Here is a 13,973-nt window from a genome sequence, read left to right as displayed (position 1 = left end):
CTGTGGCTAGATCTGCTCTCGGGCTGATGCCCCCAGCCGTAACAAGCGAGAACAGAACACTGTGTAGGCAGTGAAACTATGAAACCCGGGCTTTCAAAACAACATCAGAGACACATTCACATGGTGGAAGATCCACTGATTTCAATAACCGCACCCCTATACACAAAAGCTGAGGATTCAAACAGAAAAAGTCCCTTATTTAACACAGGGGCGCTATTGATACCTTAAGCTGTAGGCGCAACACCTAGAAAAGTTGCTTTGAAAAATGCCATCAATATTTAAGAGGAGGTTCTAGCTCAGGGGTGGGCAAACTTTTTGGCCTGAGGGCCGCACCAGGTTTCTAAATTGTATGGAGGGCCGGTTCGGGGGGGGAGGGGGGTCGTGGCCCGGCCCCCACCTCCTATCTGCCACCCCCCTCGGAACTCTTGCTGCATCCAACCTCCATTCCCTGATGGCCCCTCTGGGACCCCTGCCCCATCCACCCCCTCTGCTTCCTGTCCCCTGACTGCCCCCGGATCCTCGTCGCCCCATCCAACCCCTCCTCTCATTCCTGATGCCCCCCTCGGGGACCCCTGCCCCATCCAACCACCACTTCTCCCTGTCCCCTGACCCCTGCCCCTGACTGTTCCCTGCTGCCGCATCCAACCCCCCCTTCCTGACTGCCCCCCTCAGGTCCCTTGCCCCTATTCAATCCCCCTGTTCCCCCGACCCCTATCCACACTTCCACTCCATGACCACCACCCCGAACTCCCCTGCCCTTTATCCAACTCCCCCTCTCCCTGCCCCCTTACCGTGCTGCCTGGAGCACCAGTGGCTGAAGCCGGGCCATGCCTCTGCCACCACGCAGCACAGAGACTGGGTCAGGCCGGGCTCTGCAGCTGCGCTGCCTCGGGAGCTCACAGCCCTGCCACCCAGAGCGCTGCACCAGTGGCGGGGCGAGCTGAGGCTGCGGGGGAGGGGTCAGGGGTGCCTCCAGTGATGAGCTGCCAAAACCTTAACAACTGGTTCCCTATAAAACGTTCTGATTTAAGGGGGGGAGTGGGGGAGGGGCCTGGGCAGGGGGAGACATACTTGTGGGGCCGGGGGCCTCTGCAGGACCTGGGGCAAATTGCCTCACTTGCCCCTCTGGCAGCCCTAGAGCTTGCAGCCCCCTCCCCCCTTACCTTGTCAGCAGCTCAAAGCAGCAGGACGACTCTGGAGCTCATCTGAGCTGCCCAGCTGGTGCCGGCAGCTGTCCAAGCTGCAGCTGGGGGGAATCAGGGGAAGGACCGGGGGAGCCTCAGCCTCCCCAGCTGGGAATTCTGGGAGCAACAGGATGGTCTGGCCCACGGACCGGAGTTCTTTGCCCACCCCCTGGCCCTTTAACAACCGGTTCTCCACGGAGGTCTAATTTTAGCAACCAGTTCTTGGGAACCTGTGGGAACCGGCTCCAGCTCACAGGCCAAGAGCTCGGGGCCCTGCAGGACGGTCCCACGGGCGGCAGTTTGCCCGCCTCTGGCCTAGGGTCTTGTCTACATGATATAACTCAGAAAAGTTTAAGATTAATTAACTAAAGATGTGACGTGAATGTGCATTAAACCCCTGTGTGTGGACGCGCCCATTCAGAAGAAAAGTGGCCCGAATTCCCTTAAAGCAGGATTTTCCTGAGTGCCCCCATGTATGTATAAGCATCAGGGCTGGAATCCAGGGCTCCAGACATGCAGTTCCAAGCCTAGACTAGAACACCAGCCTTCTGGCTCCCAGTTAGCTGCCGTGCCCATTGTGTGTGGGGGGTGACGTGCTCTCGCCTTTCTCCTACAGGACAATGACTGCTTTGTTCCACAGCGGCGTGGCTGAGGGACTTACTGGCTGCCACTTCCAGCAGCTCCCATTGGCCCGGAGCAGCGATGGGCGGGACCTGGGACGGGGCAGGTAAACAAACTGCCCCCCCCCCCGCCAGGGGTTTCCCCCACACAAGCAGCGACCCCTGTTTGAGAAACCCTGATCTAGAGGATAGAATTAGGATTAGGGGTAGGGTTAGAAATAAATGCAGGGTTTTGGTTAGGGTTAGGGTTGGGAAAGGGTATAATGAAAAAATAAAATTATGTTTTTTGGACAGCAGAGGTAAAATGATTCTTTATCTTGATACGAAGAAAGTCAACAATACAGAATCAAAACAAGTGGAACTTTAATGCCCTTTGGAGCAGATCTTTAATGTTATTTAATCGCCTAGCTCCCCGAAAAGGAGAAGAGGATTCTATGCAGTGCCTTGAGACCAATTTTAGATGGAGTGTTGGATCCTCGCTGTGACACATGCATTCACATGAACACAAACTCACATACAGCAATCCCCCCCCATCCCGGTAAATTAAATGTGAACACCACATGTGAAATTCACACACACACACACACAATCTCACAGATTCACTTACAGACTCACCAAAAGTGAATACAATATGAACAAAATATATTAAAAAATTATTAAACTAAACAGATTTCAGATAATTTATCTCTATCACGTGCCCCAGCCTGAGCAAGGTCTGCCTAGTGTCCCACAATACACTGTCACAAAATTCTGTTGTGATACAAAAATTCAATAAAAATGTGGGTCTGCATAATCCGACATGCCCTGGGAATTATTGAAACAGAAATCAAATAAGGTAACGGCACAGACAGGGAAAGATACCATGGGTATAAAAGAGTAAGCGAAAGTCAACACGCGGTGTTTGTTGATGTGTTTTGTGTACACAAATTGAGACGCTCTCACTGCCTCCAGTATGGGGCGGCACACACACACACAGAGAAAGAGCGAGCATATTTCACAAACACCCACTGAACTGGGCTCATTCCCTTCAGCAGGGACCATCAGTGAAAAACACAAGCATTCAAACACATATTTCTATTTGCAGAGTCAACAATTCTCATCTCCTGTGGCGGGGGACAAGAGTTACCTACCAACAGCTCACTGCTGGCCTGTTGACAAGCATCCAGTAATCGCTAAGGAAAATCCACTGGTTTGTCCTGTGCAGGAGGTCAGATCAGGTGGTTCAAATGGTCTCTTCTGGGCTAAATATAATAGGAAGCTATTAACTCAAAAATATTAAAATGTATAAGATGCTACTTTCCCTTCCTGTTTACCCTTAGGACTCCCTGAATGCAGTCAAAGTTCTTCATTGCATAAAGCCCCAAAGCCGCATCGTCCCTTTGTGTCTCCATTTCCTCCTCACTCACTGACCCTGTTTGTCTGTATGCGCTGCCGAAGGCACAGTGTCTCTGTCACACCTGCACCGCTTTTCCCGTTTATATCTGCAATGCACGATATTAATTAACTAGTATTACAGAGGGGAAGCACCTTCCCCTTTACTCATCCTGTGACAGCTCATTTCTATTGATTGCTTCTGTGCACTGTTTATATTTCGTGTATATTCCCAATGCATTTCTCAGTAACCACTGCTGGAGGTTGGGATTCACAGACCCAGTTAAGCCCTGTCCTAAAACACATTAATCTCCAGGGAAAGGCTGTAGAAAGCACAGGGACCACTCCATCCCATCCCAGACGTGATCAAGACGTATTGCAGGCCACTCCACCACACAATACCCCCTACCTAGACATCTCCCTGGTGCCTTATACCCGCTGGGTGCAACCCGCATGCAAATCCCTCCCCGGGGGTTGCTGTTTAAATACAAACCCCTCATTCAAGGAGCATCAGTCCCACCCTAGACACAGAACAGTGTCATATTCCTGCCATCTGGGGAGCTTCCTTATTGCATGAAACAAGCATGAAACCCCTGTGGCTTTTCCTTTCCCTGCTCTCTGCCCCCACCTGTGAGTGTCTGTGGGGCACTGGGGGGAATTGGTGACAGGCCCGTGGAGTCTTTCTGTCGCTAATGCCTCTCTTGCCCCTTTCCCAGGTGTCCTCTCTCAGGTGCAGCTGGTCCAGTCCGGCCCGGGGACGGTGAAGCCCGGAGAGACCCTCGCACTGACCTGCGCTGTCTCGGGTTACTCCATCGCTACCGGTTACTCTTGGAACTGGATCCGGCAGCCCCCCGGGAAAGGGCTGGAGTGGATGGGGTATGTGTACATGTATAGTGGTGGGGGTACCGGCTACGCCCCGTCTCTCCAGGGCCGAATCACCATCTCTGGAGACACCGCCAAGAACCAGTTCTCCCTGCAGCTCCGCTCGCTGACAGCTGCAGACACCGCCACCTATTACTGCGCCAGGGGAGACACAGTGACCCAGAGCAAAGCAGGGACCATACAAAAAGGGGAAGCTGGTTCTAAGCTTATAGTGAGGCCACAGAAGCAGGGGGAACTGAGCCCCTCAGAGATAAAGACACACGCAGAAGGCTGAATATGAATAACCCACGTAGTAATAGATAGTTTTTTAAAACGCCTCCAGCAGCCACCCAGATTCTCTGGACACCATTTACCTTTCCGCTGCCACAGGAATCTTTGCAAACTTACTGAGAAATGTGTCATTTGTTACATTAAAATTATAGTAGCAGGCAGAGAAAGGTTCCTAGCAATACAGTAACAGAAAATCACTCGGGGCTCCTGTGTCGGTCTCTTTGCCTATGTTTGTGAGAGTCTCATTCTGTCCAGAGGGGGGAGCAGTTTTCCTCTCAAGCCCACACCCACGAGCTGTTCTATGGCAGGGGCCAGCAAACTTCCTGGGCTGAGGGCTGCATCGGGTTTCCGAAACTGTATGGAGGGCTGATTAGGGGAGGCTGTGCATCTCCAACCAGCCAGCCATGGCCCAGACCCCGACCCCTAGCCAACCCCCCACCCTACTTCTCACCCCTGATGTGCCCCCGGGATCCCTGCCCCATCCAATTTCCCCTGTTCCCTGATGGACCTCCAGACCCCTGCCCCATCCACCCCCCTTGCTCTCTGTCCCCTGACCACACCGGGACCCCCGCCCCTAACTTCCCTTTGCCCCTAACTGCCCCCCACCAACTACCCATCTCCTTTCTGATTGCCTCCCTGGGACCCCGTCCCATCTAACCACCCCTTCTCCCTGTCCCCTGACCTCCAAAAAACCCCCACCCCTGACTGTCCCCAGCCGCTCCATCCAACCCCTCCTCTCATTTCTGATTGCCTCCTGGTACCCCTGCCCCCAGTGATGAGCTGCCAAAATATTAACAACCGGTTCCCTCCTCCTCACTCCATGAGGGGGACATGCCCCCCAGGGACTCCTGCCCCATCCAACACCCCACGTTCCTTGACAGCCCCCCCCAGACCACTGCCCCATCCACCCCCCCCTTCCCTGTCCCCTCACTGCCCCCCTGCTGCCCCATCCAACCCCTGCTTCTTCCTGATTGCCCCCCCCAGGACCCTTGCCCCCATTCAATCCCCCTGTTCCCTGCTCTCTGACCGCCCGACACTAATCCACCCCCCAACTCCCCTGCCCTCCATCCAACACCCCCTCCATGCTCCCTGCCCCCTTACCGCGCTGCCTGGAGATGGGGGCCGGTGCCTGGAGCCCTCCGCACACCTCTGCCCCAGCTCACCTGAGAGAAGTCACTGCTTCCTTCTCAGCTCTCCCAGGCTTCCCATGCGAACAGCTGATTCGCGGGAAGCCGGGGAGGGGGAGTAGAAGCCTCGGGAGCGTTCAGGGGAGTAGGCAGAGGCGGAGTGAGGTCAGCGGGGCGGGGGAAGGGCAGGGAGCTGTTGGGGCTTTTGTTAAATTTAGGTGCTGCATGTCCTTACAGCACCTGGTTACAGACCAGTTCTCCCCGCAGCTCCGCTCCCAGGTATTGCTGTGCTAGTGTGAGAGAGTCAAGGGGGTGGGGGAAGGCTAATGCAATAATTCCTGTTCAGATTGGCAGCTCATAAAATACTGCATGATCAGCCCACCCCCATGCATTCTTTCAAAAACTCCCCTTCAGCAAAAGGCTTATTTTGTTTAGTGAGTTTAAATGCCAGAAGGTAACTTGCCTTTGTAGTGTCTTCCTGAACTGCAGCTTGTGTCACATAAATATTTTGCTGAGTTTTTAAGTTTGTGGTGAGTTCCCCAACTTTTTCTTCCCTTTCCTCAATTGTTAGCTGCCAAAATTAGGATGTTTCATTGAAAAATGGTGATTCAAATTGTATTCTTTGAACACTGCAATGCTCTCCTGACAAATCAGACATACAGCCTTCAAATTCACATTTGTTGAAAAAATAGTTTGCATTCCATTCTTTGATGAAAACCTGACATTCACTATCCACTTGTTTTTTCAACACTCCTTTTTTAAAGAGAAACTAAAATTGTACGATTGGGAGCTAAGAAAGGGGATAAAGAGGGTGCACATTTCACCTACCTAAATGCAGGTAGGAATCTCAAATGCAGTCATGCTAGCATCCCAGCTGTGAGAAGGGTGGTCCTAGCCCTTCTCCCTCAAAGTCATAGGAAGAACCTGAAAAAAAAACAGGAGTACTTGTGGCACCTTAGAGACTAACAAATTTATTTTAGTCTGTAAGGTGCCACAAGTACCCCTGTTCTTTTTATGGATACAGACTAGCACGGCTGCTACTCTGAAACGAAGAACCGGAGTTCGTGCTAGGAAATACAGGGTGTCCCTAAGAAGGAGGAGGATCTGCATATGATGGTCAGAGTTTCCTATTTACATGTGTCACTCAGTCTGCCCAGGCTGTACCCGGAGAGACAATCCGCAGTCCCCTGGGTCTGTGCAGTTACCAGCAACTCCCCCTGAGAACTTTCCCAACCAACACCAGGGACAATGAGGCTTTGGTTATATCTCGTTGTCACTGCAGCAGCTCTGGAAGGTACATTACTCGCCCTCATCGCCTGAGCATCGTTCTATGTAACTGTCTGTGGAACATTCCCCCAACCCCTCCTCGCTCTCTCTCTCTGGTGTGTGTGAATGAGTGTGGGGATATGAAAGGGAACAGGAGTGGTAATGGGAATGGAGATCTGTGTCTCAGCGTGAATGCTGATACTTGACTGAAAGTCGGTGGGAATAGAAATATTTTTGTTGTTGTTTTTGTTGCTATCCCTCAATATTACATCCTGGGGATGGTTTACAAAACACGAAGCATTCATATCACACAAGTTCTTTAAACACAACCAGGAGAAAGCTTCTGTCTACACTTCATTACTTATTAATAATTAACTAAATAAATGATTTGGTGATGCTCAGCGGTGACAAATTTGGTGTTGATTGTGGTCCTGGCGCCTAGGGGCTCCAGAAGATGGGAATGGGCGACAGAGGTGGATCACTTGATGATTCCCTGTTCTCTTCATTCCCTGTGGGGCACCCGCATTCTCCACTGTTGGAAGGCAGGATACTGGGCTAGATGGACCTTTGGTCTGACCCAGTCTGGCCCTTCTTATGTTCCCAATTATAGTCTAGGATCCCATAGTCCTAGGCACGGTACAAACACAGACCATAAAACCTCTCTCAGTCCCACTGAGTTTATAATCGGAGTGTAAATGGGAAGTGGAGTGTGACTGGGAACAGGAATATACGTATCAGCCGAGCATAATAATCTTCCTTCACTGTAGCCTGAATCCTCCCTTGACTCCCGCCTAAAGAAAAACTCCCAGACACGCCGCTCTCGGATCACTAATCTCAGGGATGCTCCACTGCAAAACCTTAACTCTGTCCTCAGACTCCTCCTGCCGCCCAGCTTCTCCAAAACCTGGCCCGAAGCACGAGCCAGGCTTTCTCAGATCACGTTCCTAGTGTCATGGATCATTTCAATGGAGCCGGTCACTGCCGGGAAGGGAAAGGGGCTTCCGTCCCCAATCCCTCCCGCGCCATGGGGAATCTTCCCTCTCCAGCGGGTGGTCCAGCCCAATGGATCCCTGGGACACGACCCCTCCCCAGACTCTGACCTCCTCTGACCGGACGTTGCATGGCCCTTGTGCGTGTGGAACAGGGCTCCAGAGCTGAGTTCCACCCCCCCCCATCCCTAATATCACCTCACAATAGCCAGGCCCTCAGTTCCCGGGTGAGGAAATGCAGTCACTGCAGGGAGCTGTTCATTCCTCCCAGGGGTCCCAAAGTGTCAGCAGGACCCCAGCGCCCTGTGCCCGGCGCTGCACAGACGCATAGGACGGGACAGTCTGACTCCCACACCCGGAGCCCTGGGGCGAGTCACTCAGATCACTGGCAGCAGGAGTGTGTGTCCCTTATAAGAAGGGAAATACGCAAATGAGGGAGACAGTTTCCTGTTTAAATCTGTGCCTCTCTCTGCCCAGGCTGCACCCGGAGACACAATCCGCAGCCCCTGGGTCTGTGCAGTGACCAGCCAGTCCCTGAGAACTTTCCCCTCCAGCACCCGGGAAAATGGGATTTTTGCTCCTCGTAATTTTGGCTCTAGCAGCTTTGGAAGGTATTTTCCTCCTCTGAATAACTGGCAGAGTGAGAAGAATATTGTGTTACCGCTGTTTTTATACCGATATTAATGACCTGTCTTTATTCTCAGGTGTCCGGTCCCACGTGCAGCTGGTGGAGTCCGGAGGGGATGTGAAAAAGCCCGGAGACTCTCTCCGCCTCTCCTGCAAAGCCTCTGGGTTAGACTTCAGCAGCAGCATCTACTTTATGCACTGGGTCCGACAGGCTCCTGGCAAGGGACTGGAATGGGTCGCTTATATAAACAGCGGTGGGGATACTGCATACCTTGATTCATCTCCAGGGATAATCCCAAGAGTGAGCTGTATCTGCAACTGACCGGCCTGAAGCCCGAGGACACTGCCCGCTATTACTGTGCGGGACACACAGTGACACGAAACCAATTTGTGATCATACAAAAACCCAGGCTGCGGAATCGCGCTTCTCCCGGCAGCCGCGCGGGAGCAGCAGTGATGCACACACCGCTCCGGGCTCAGACAGGAGAGCCGGTAAAACGCGCTTCCACCCTGGGGCGCGTTCTCAGTCCGGTCCCCGCAGCCGCGCTGGGTGTGTCCCCGCTGCCCCCACGCGGAGAATGGGAGGAGGGCGAGTCCGCAGCGGGTCTCTGCAGCCTGGCTCCCCCACGGGGTGTGTCTCCGTCTCCACACCCAGCGACACAGCGCGGTGCTCTCCGCTCTCCGCCCGGGGTGTGCAGGGAGCCGCTGGAGCGGGCCCAGGTATGAATCCCCCGGAGGGTGTGAGAGGAGCGGGTCCTTGGGATTAACCCTGCTCCCAGCGCGTTTCAGCGGCTGAATTCTCTGGGCTGCTTCGCTTCGGGACCCGACTGGGTCAGAACAACCTGTCCCCGGCCCCGTGGGAACGGAGAGGGAAGCGGTGACAACAAACATCCCACATCAGCTGACAGGAGACCAGACCCACCCCGCACACACAGGAGAGTCCGACAAGCAGGAGGCTGGTCTGGGCTCCCGACCCCACAGCAACGGGACTGAGGGGGAGGGGGTCTGGTGTGGCAGGGCTGGGGGACCCAGCCGATGGTGGGTGTTGGGTCTCAGTCTGAGTAGCTGGATCTGCAAGTGGGCTCCGGCTCCCAGCTTTGTCTCTTGCAGACGGAGCGGGGACAGGCTGCCTGTGGATAGAGGGGGACAGACCCATGGGGGCAGCGCGGGGCATGGAAATCCTCTGCTCGCCGGAAGAGGGGCTCTGGCACTGAAATGGGGGAGAGTTGTGGTTACTGCGGTTAAAGGGGCATTTAATAAACACCGCTCCGCCCTCAAACCACCCACCGTGTTGTAGGAACGGGGGTTGGGGACACGAGGCAGAAGACGCAGAGGAGAGTTCGCTGAGAGCGAGAACATTGCTGGGTTCTGGGGAGATGGAGGGACAGTTCTGGAGGGGGAGGGGACACCTTTCTGAGATTTTGGGGGGCATAGAGGAGTCACACAGCGTGCCCAGAGAGCGAACAGAAAAAGACCGCTCCGTCCCAGCGTTGCTGCTGTAGTTTTTATAAGATTACACTGAAATTATAGGGCCTGATTTTCTTCTCAATCATCCCAGTGCAAAGCCTCAGGAAATCAACCGATGAGCTCCAGGAACCGTAAGTCCTCTCGCCTCCTTGTCAATGAAAAACACGTCACCTGGAGTCACTGGAACACATGCTTCTCTCGCTCCCTCGGCTGGAAAACAGGGGTCACCCCGGAAGTTAATGAATTTCCAACCAATGTTATACTTAAACTTATGCAGGACAAAACGACAAGATCCTTTATAATATACCCTGGGGTTCCTCACACTCTATTTCTCCTTTAAATCTGACAAATCTGTGCCTAGCCCTAAATTTAACCTCTTTTCAAATTCGGACCTGAACACTGATCCATACACAAAATGTTTGTCTGTACCCTAAAAATGCTAATTCTTCCTCTATCCCCGCAAATCCTGATTTAACCCCAAAGCCTAACTTTAACCCTGTCTCTCTAACTCTAAATCTCACACTTCATATAACACTGACCCAGACACTAAAGCTAATCCGGGCCCTTTCACTTATATTTAACCATACTGAACCTTACCCTTAACCTTAACCGCAACCCTAACCTTAACCCAATCCCCTAACCCTAACCTTAACCTTAACCCTAATCATACCCTTATCTCTAACCTTAACCCTGCCCCTAACCTTAACCCTAACCATACCCTTTATCACTAACCTTAACTGTATCCCTAACCCAACTTTAGGCATAACCCTAATCACAACACTGGCAGTTTTGCCGGTGTCTGTATAAGTATTTTAATGAGTTTGAAATTTCCTCTCTTTACATTTAGCTCAGTGAACTCTCATTGCTGGGAGGAGTGTGTGCCTTTTTTCCCCCACTAGATGCCCCAAGCGTCGGATTAATTGCAGGATTTTGCGCACAGGGCCAGCCGCCTGGGGAGAGAGTAAAGTTTGGAATTGAAAGACCACTCGGGAATCAATCCTGTAGAGAGTGAGAGACCTGCGTATTCTTGACACTCTGGCGACAGGAAGAACGATACTGGTGTGCTCAAATTACTACCTGTTTTATTTAAAGCATCCTATTTCCTGGTGAGAGCCATGGACGCGAGAATGGGGTCGTTGTTAAAGAGAGACAGTAGGGTGCGCAGTTTCGTGTAGGTTCTCAGATTTAAACTCTTTACATTTTACAGACCTTGGGCGCCCCAAAGGAGACACCCACTCAGAGGGAAGGTTTTTCTTTGAGCTTCCACTACAGTGAGTCTCTCACAGTGATACCGGGCGGGGTCCTCATGTCTCAAACTGTTCCTGTGTGAATACAGCAGGTCTCCGTGGTTGTCCCGAGAGATATTAAATCGCCCTTTCATTGAAATGGTGAAATATGTGCCGCTTCCAGAGCTGTGTATAGTGCAGATCCATTCCGATCCCCTTCCGGGAGCCCAGCCCAGCCAGGACCTGCTGAGAGTGAACCCGGAGGCTTTGCAGAAGAGGCGGAGAGAGTCTCCGAGATTTTTCACCACCGTCCCCAGGACTCCGCCAGCTGCACCTGCGTCTGGGCACCTGCAAATCAAGACACGTTAAGAACCAGGAGATTCTTTGAGAAGAAATCTCAGGAGTCTCCGCTCTTTGGGGGCAGGAAATCACCTCTGAGCGCTGCGAGAGTGTGGAGGACATGGAGCCAAAGTTTCATTTCTCTGCCTGCCTGGGTCGGGGTCAGGGCCGGCTCTACTGCTTTTGCCGCCTCAAGCAGCGCGGGGGCAGTTCGGCAGGCGCATTTCCGCTGCCGTTAGGGCAGCAGGTGCCTTTCCGCTGTGGCGGCAATTGGGCTGCAGCTTCTGTCTGCAGCCAGAAGACTGAAGCTGTGCCCCCGCGAACAGCTGAATATAGAAGCTGCAACTGAATCACCCCCGGGGAAACGCGCGAGCCGCCCTAAAGGCACACGGACTGCCCCCTCCAGCAGCAGCAATTCCTGCGCTGCTTGGGGGCAAAAACACAGGGACTGCCGCCCCTTGCAGATTGCCGCCCCAAGCACCTGCTTGTGATGCTGGCGCCGGGATCAGGCTCTGCGCTCACACACACACACAAATATGCATATTTGCAAGGTCCTATTTTCTCAAGTAAAGGGCATCCGCAGACACAAACACACAGGCGTTTACACTCTCAGCTGCTCTTCCTCCTTCCAATAACAGGAGGCAGGGACGCACAGAGATACAGTCACACACGTTCCACCCAGCAGGAGGCCGCAACACCCAAACAATCACACCTATGCCAAGAAGAAACCGATCTTATTCCACGCACGCTCAGCAACCCACGGACCCCAGCAGGGGTTAGCGCAGGTCTGGCCGCTCAGACTGAGGGGTCAGCCTAATAGAAGGAGAGCTAATGGGGTTTAAGCGCTATGGCAGTGTATTGACTGTATGTAAACGTGTTCGGTGTCACTTAGCGAGATGGCCCCGTCTCTGACCCCCTGTAAGACGCAGGCCTGTGCAACGAGGGGATTCCGATCAAGTCACAGACCACCCTGCCCAGCTCGTTCACCTCCCGTCCCCGCTGGGTGAAACCCACATGCAAATCCCTGCCCTGCTTAAACACCAACCCCCAGTCCAAGGTGGCCCGTTTCTTCCTGCTGCACCTCTGAGAAATGGCACTGCTGCTGCTGGGGTTTCATAGAATGTCAGAGTTGGAAGGGACCTCAGGAGGTATCTAGTCCAACCCCCTGCTCAAAGCAGGACCAATCCCCACAGAGATTTTTGCCCCAGATCCCTAAATGGCCCCCTCAAGGATTGAACTGACAAACCTGGGTTCAGTAGGCCAATGCGCAAACCACAGAGCTATCCCTCCCCCCTTTTCTGCCTCTTGGTGGCTCCCTTCTGTGAGTATTTCAGGGACACGCAGCCCCCGCTTTCCTCCCTACCCGCAGTGCAGCATGGAGCATCACTTCTCCTTTTCTTCCCCTTTGCCAAGGTGTCCTCTCGCAGATCCGGCTGGTCCTGTCCGCCCCGGGAGTGGGGAAGCCCGGAGAGTCCCTCACGGTGACTTGTGCAGTGTCGGGGGACTCCATCGCGACCCGCGCCTGGTGGAACTGGGTGCGTGAACTCCCCGGCCGAGGGCTGCAATGGGTGGGGCGCATCCATTTTTCTGGGAGCACGAACTACGCCCCCGGCCTGCAAACCCGAGCGAACATCGCCAAAGATGACGCCAAGAACGAGTATTACGTGCAGCTCCGCTCGCTGACCGCTGCGGATACCGCCACCTATTACTGCACCAGGTGGGACCCACGGTGATACGCGCCAGGACAAGCCCCCCGGTGGGGAGAGTCTCCCTGAATGAGGCGGCTACGTCTCTTCACTGTTACAACCTCCCTGCCCTCTCCCAAGGCGCCTGAGATCTTACCCCGTTTGCACTAACAGCTCGATTCCATATATATTCAGTGGGTTTCTCCTAATTATCTCGAATCTATATTGACCCGGAGGAAGAGTGACTCGGGGACCAGGGAGCTGGCCAGAGGCGCATCTGCCCTGTTTACTGCTCTGCAAGACCTGAGGCAAATCACTTAGGGCCAGATTTATAAACATATTTGGACACCAATTCCCTTTGAAATACCTTTACAAATCTGTCCATCCATTAGTCTCTGTGACTTTTCCCCCCTCCTAGCTCTAGCAAAGACATAAAATCATAGAACTAGAAGGGATCTCAGGAAGTCATCTAGTCCAGTCCTCTGCACTCATGGCAGGACTAAGTATTATCTTCTAGATCCTCCTTGGCAGGTGTTTGTCTAACAGTTAGACTCTAACCTGCTCTTAAAAATCTCCACTGATGGAGATAGCACTACCTCCGTAGGTACAAGACTTCCCTTGCACACTTCTTTCTGGGCCAGATGTTCAAAGTTAAGCAACTAAAGTTGCAGATAGGCATCTAGTGCCATTTGCATGAGCACCTGAGAAATTTAGCTCACCCAGGGCGAAATATTCTTAAGATATTTGGGTGCTTAAGATGTAGAGAGTTGCCTAACTCCCAATGATTTCAATGAGTTGTTGACAACTGGGTGCTTTTGAAAATCCCATTAGCTGCCCGTTTGTATGTTTAGGAACTTAAATACATCTGATAATCTGGCTTTCTTTGCCTAAGTTTCCCATCTGTGTAATAGGAACGACAC

Source organism: Mauremys mutica, chromosome 13 (genome assembly GCF_020497125.1).
Source record: "Mauremys mutica isolate MM-2020 ecotype Southern chromosome 13, ASM2049712v1, whole genome shotgun sequence".
NCBI lineage: Eukaryota > Metazoa > Chordata > Testudines > Geoemydidae > Mauremys > Mauremys mutica.
This window is presented reverse-complemented; position numbering follows the sequence as displayed.